This window comes from Ochotona curzoniae, unplaced genomic scaffold, assembly GCF_017591425.1.
Source record: "Ochotona curzoniae isolate NIBS_2020 unplaced genomic scaffold, NIBS_Ocur_1.0 contig_3498, whole genome shotgun sequence".
NCBI lineage: Eukaryota > Metazoa > Chordata > Mammalia > Lagomorpha > Ochotonidae > Ochotona > Ochotona curzoniae.
This window is the reverse complement of record NW_024465885.1, coordinates 46,459,102-46,465,101: the sequence shown is the minus strand read 5'-3', so window position 1 is coordinate 46,465,101 and position 6,000 is coordinate 46,459,102.

Sequence of the window (6,000 nt, the reverse complement as noted above, 5' to 3'; positions counted from 1 at the left end):
CAGATATACAGAGAAGAGAGGAGACAGAGGGGAAGATCTTCCGTCCGTTGATTCACTCCCCAAGCCGCAATAGCCAGAGCTGCGCTGATCCAAAGAGGAGCCTCTTCCTGGTCTTCCAAGTCGGTGCAGTGGCCCTAGGCTTTGGGTCGTCCTCTAGTGCTTTCCAAGGCCACAAGCAGGGAACTGGATGGGAAGTGGGCTGCTGGGAGGCAAACCGATGCCCAAATGGGATCCTGGTGCATGCAAGGCGAGGACTTAAGCTGCTAGGCTACCACGCTGGACCCCCCCCCTTTTTTTCTTTTTACAGAGAGAAGGAGAGACAGAGAGAAAGGATCTATTTACTGGTTCACTCCCCAGATGGCCACAATGGCCAGGGCTGGGCCAAACCAAAGCCAGAAGGCAGGAGCTTTTCCTGGGTCTTCTATACCTCTGCTGCTCTTCCAGGCCACAGCACAGAGCTGGATGGGAAATGGAGCAGCTGAGACTCAATGGCTACCCACATGAGATGCTGACATAACAGGTGCTAGCTATGCTGCCATGCTAGGCCCCTGACTTCAATCATTTTGAATGAAATACCCAGGAGCAGAAATGTTGGATCACAGGGTAATTCTGGGCTCAATTATTTTAAGAAATCACTACACTTTATTTTAAAACCAATTTCTTGGTTTAAACATGGGCTTAGTTATTTTGGACTGGTAATCCATAGGAGGGAGTTACTGAACAGGCTGAGCAGTCAGACAAGCCTCAAGCCTGCCAACTTGTTGGTTTCCTCAAGCCCTGTCAAGTCTGCAGGAGCAGGCCAGGAAGCCTGGTCCACATCCCATGCCAATGCAACACGGCATCCCATCTGCCGGGTCAGAGAGCAGCTGGGCCTGCCGCACTTGAATCAGCTCCCAGAGGGAACCTGGCATGCCCACACAAGTGTGAGAACCCCTGCTGTGGGTAGCCATCTCACTAGATCAGTAGCGTCAGACTTGGAAACAGCGTGTGTCACATGAAAAATGTGTACAGAGGTGCGTGGCCCCAGCTTCAGAGTGGAAAATACCACGCGCCGAGGACGGCTGAAATCATGGACAACTGTGACCTGGCACGTTGCAGAATGCTTCAGCGTGTCACACCTGCGTGTCCCAACGTCTCAGGGGATTCCGAGGAGGGGCAGCGGCGCCCTGCAGAGCACGCGCGGCCTTCAGCAGTGCCTGTCCTGGTCCTGTCTGCTGTGCTCTCCTGTGATGATGCTGGCTCTGTGCATTCATCGCTCTCGCCGAGCTGACAATCAGAGGCAGAAAACCCAGGGAGCACTTGAAACCGGCGGCACAAAAATCTGCCTGGCTCCTCACGTGGCTGTCCAAGGTTTTTCATGTGTAGTTTTCATCACCTATTTCTGTTATCAGAAAATCCCAGTGGGTTCTTTCCTCAACTTAATACAGAAATAATACAACTGAATACAGAAATAAAAAGCCGGGGGCCGGTTGCAGACAGAGGAGGTTATTTGCAAAGGGACCAGCTGCGGGGGAAGGGGGAAGGGGAACGCACCTCCCAAAAGCAAGTCGGGAGGTGGGTGCCTCTGGCAAGAAGGGGAGACACCCAAGGTTCGAGGAAGGGTCTTGGGCTTATTTTTCAACACCTTTTAAAAATTAATTAGTTAATTGTTTTAAATGGGAAAGTCAGACATACAGAGAGGAGGAGGAGAGATAGAGAGGAAGATCTTCCATCTGCTGATTCACTCCCCAAGCAGCCGCAACGGCCAGAGCTGAACTGATCCGAAGCCAGGAGCCTCTTCCGAGTCTCCCATGTGAGTGCAGGGTCCCAAGGCTTTGGGCTGTTCTTGACTGCTTTCCCAGGCGACAAGCAGGGAGCTGGATGAGAAACGCGACTGCCAGGATACAAACCCAGCACCTATATGGTATCCCTGCTTGTGCAAGGCAAGGACTTTAGCCACTAGGCTACCTGGCAGGGCCCGGGTCTTGGACTTCCAAGCCTTCCCCGACCCCTCCTTGTTGGGCAGGAACCTTCAGGCAAGATGTCCCCCATTGGTGGTTTCTTAACCAGTTAGGAAATGGGTGGCCAATGCTGGTGCCACCCACTTGAAGGTGTGTCCAAGATTTCAGCAGGTTTGGACTGTCTCAATTTTCATGATTCCAGCTATTTTTACTTAAAGTAATTTTACTACTTTTTAAAAAATTATTTATTGGAAAGCCAGAGTTACAGAGAAGAAAGGAGTCAGGAACACACACAGATCTTCCACCTGCCGGCTCACTCCCCAGATAGCCACAACAGCCAATGCTGGACCAGGCAAGGGGAGGGATGGGAGCTTCTTCCAGGTTTCCCAAGTGGGTGTAGGGCTCCAAGCACTTGGGCCTTCTTTGCTGTTTTTCTCAGGTGCCGTTAGCAAGGAGCTGGATCGGAAATAGAACGGCTGGGACTTGAACCGGTGCCCAAACGGGATGCCAGCATCGCAGGCAGTGGCTTTGCCACTATGTCACAATGCCAGACTTTTTTTTTTAAGATTTATTTTTATTGCAAAGTCATATATATATATATATATATAGAGAGAGAGAGAGAGAGAGAGAGAGAGAGAGGAGGAGAGACAGAGAGAAATATCTTCCATCCAATGAATCACTCCCCAAGTGACTGCAATAGCCGATGCTGCGCCGATCCGAAGCCAGGAGCCAGGAACTTGTCTGGGTCTCCCACACGGGTACAGGGTCCTAAGGCTTTGAGCCGTTCTTGACTGCTTTTTCCATAAGCAGGGAGCTGGACGGGAAGTGGTGCTGGCTGGATTAGAACCAGTGCCCATATGGGATCCTGGCGCGTTCAAGTTGAGAGGACTTTAGCCACTAGGCCACAGCGCCGGGCTCAATGCCGGATTTGATTCTAGCAATTTCTATTGCTAATTTTAACCACCTATAATACACGAATCCTGGAGAATAACAATAAAACCCAACTGGCTATTCTTTGAAAAATAGGAGCCGCCTCAGTCGGGTGGGCTCTCCCGGGCTGTGGCTTGCTGTGCAACTGTTTTGCAGAGGTGCTAACTGGGTGTGGCAACCTCCAGGTCGAGCTCTTCCACCCTTGACTGAACCAGCAGTTTCACTTTCTGAGAACAGAAACCTAGTGAGAGCACTTTCATTTTCCCAGTCCTGCAGTTAGCAAGGCGGAGCTAGGCAGCGACACAAGCCCGGCTCTGCTTCCCCAGACCCCAGTCCCACTGGCCCTGGGGGTGGTGAGTGTAACGGCCCGGCCTCCGAAGGACTGAGAAATAAATGCAGGCACGCAGATCAGCTCTCACACACCCACTCCAGCTTACACTGCCAGTGCTGCATGGGCCCCGCCCTCTGGGCTGTCAGCCTGCCACACGGTCCCAAGGCCACCCTTGGCAGGTGCCGCTTCTCCCATCAAGTGGCCTGCGCTTAGGCAAAGACTCCTCTGTCCTTGGGGGGACATGCGGCACTCCTCCTAGGGTGGTGGTGGGGAATCAGAGTGGGGTGTGGAAACTCATTCCTGTGGAGCACGAAGAAACCAGTAGAGCTGCTTTTACTTTCTTCTTTCAGACGTTCACTTTTTTTTTTCATAATCCACTTCCTGTTACAATGCAGGGTATCTGCTGGTTTTTCCAGTCAAATGAATGTAACACCTGAGCTTACAACTAATGGGGCTGGGACACACTTTACCCTCACTGGAAGGAACTATCCCAGAGGCTCACACGGCTTGTTAGCTGCCGCCGCAGTCAGAGGCACTGAGCGCCCACATGCCCACCTTTCAGACGAGAAGACTGAGTTTCGGGAAGCTGAGACTGCAGCCCAGAGAAGCCACCTTCAGAGTCGGGATTGTAAGACACTCCTGCACCAGATGACCCATGTAGGTGCAGAGCCAGGTGGTGGAGAGGCGTGGCTAGATGAGAGAGGAGGAGGAGGAGTGCAGGGGAGTGGGCACAGCACACTGACAGCAGGAGCAAGCTGCCCCCGCCCTGGGAGGTGGAACCAGCGCTGTGGGGGCCTGTGCTGAGCTGACCCAGCATCCCGTCAGCCCCTCAGCCACAAGGGGGCCGCCTGCTCGATTTCAGCACCTGGAATTCCCAGGCACGGCGTTGAACCCACCTGTAAGAGCCCTGTCCAACCCAGAGGCAATCCTGATTTCTACAGGAAGTTATGCTGTGCTTTGCAGCTTCTGCAAGAAGACAGCAAGCAGTTAGGCCACGAAGAAGGCCAGCTCACAGCTATCACGCCGAAGAGAAAACACCGATGGTTGTTCAGAGCACCAACAGGGTGAAAAGTCTTGTGTGCCCATGTGTGTGAGTCCAGAACTGAACTCCGTTTCACAACTCCCATTTGCAGAGCACCAGAGCGCATGCCCAGGATTGAAGGAGCCGGAGTCAGAGGGGCAGCTGCTGTGGGTTGTTAAGCCATTACCTGCTAAGCTGGCTCCTATGTTGCTGGGCTACTTTGTTTCAGATCCAGCTCCCTGCTACTGCACCTGGCAAAGCAGGGCACAACTGCCCAAGTGCCTGAGCCCCTGCAGCCTCGAAGACCTGGACAGAGGACCAGGCTCCTGGTTTCAGCCAGGATCAGCCCTGGTTACTGCAACCATCTGGGAGTGAAACACTGGATAAAGATCTCTCCCCCTTGTGGGGCTCAAAGGGTGAATAAGTCACTGATTCAACAAGATGGCGACTAACAGTCAAGGTCACTGCCCTACACGTGGCGAACAAGATGGCAGCCAAGGGCAGAGCCCTGGGTGTGAACCAGGGCAGGGATCAAGTTGTTTTAAACAAGGACTGATTGGCCAGGGCCATTTTGCTCACCTGCCCCTGGCCTATGGGAGGCGGCTTCCGCAGTCATGCTGATGACCATTGGCTCCTAGTTCTCTCCTGGAATTCCTGGCCTGAGGCTGTTCGCTGCTCTATATAAGAACTTGTATTTCCCAAATAAACCGGAACTGCTTTGGAACCCCTGTGGTGTCTGTGTCTCTCTCTCGCGCGCGTTGAAAGGCTGGTCGATGGGCAGCAGGCTCACCCCCTCCGGCAACGAGGTACCAGAGGAATCTGTGGGGAAGACCTCACACCCCCTTTCTGTCATTCTGCCTTCCAAATAACCCCCTTAAAAATAATTGTGGCCTGGCATGGTAGCCTAGTGGCTAAAGTCTTCACTTTGCTTTCAGTGGGATCCCATATGGCCACTGGTTTATATCCTGGCTGCTCCACTTCCCTTCCAACTCCCTGCTTGTGGCTTGGGAAAGCCTTGGGACCCTGAACCCACTTAGGAAACCTGAAGAAGCTCCTGACTTTGGATTGGTTCAGCTCCTTGGGGAGTGTACCAGCACAGGGAAGATCTCTCTCCTTATGTCTGTAAATCTGACTTTCCAATAAAAATAAGTATATCTTTAAAACAAAAAAAGTGGCTCTAGAGAAAGTATAAGAATGAAAGTAAGGGTTCAAGATCATGGATCCTGCACGTGGTGTAGGCTTACCCCACAACACTGGGTGTGTGGGGATCTTGGGGTAATCGTTAGCCTTGTAAGAGTAACTGGGAAACACAAATGAACTTCCATCTGAGTGTGTCTGGTAGTGGTGAGCCTTATGCTAAATACATAATTACTATTTTTTATTTATTTTTTATTTATTTATTTTTTTAAAGATTTATTTTTATTATTTTTTATTGGAAAGGCGGATATACAGAGAGGAGAGACAGAGAGGAAGATCTTCCGTCCAATGATTCACTCCCCAAGTGACCACAACGGCCGATACTATGCCGATCCGAAGCCAGGAGCCTCTTCCGGGTCTCCCACGCGGGTGCAGGGTCCCAAAGCCTTGGGCCGTCCTCGACTGCTTTCCCAGGCCACAGGCAGGGAGCTGGAAGGGAAGCAGGGCTGCCGGGATTAGAACCGGCGCCCATATGGGATCCCGGGCGTGCAAGGCGAGGACTTAACCACTTGCGCCACCGCGCCGGGCCCAATTACTATTTTTTAAATTTGATTTTATTTGTGGTGTTTGCACAGTTGACA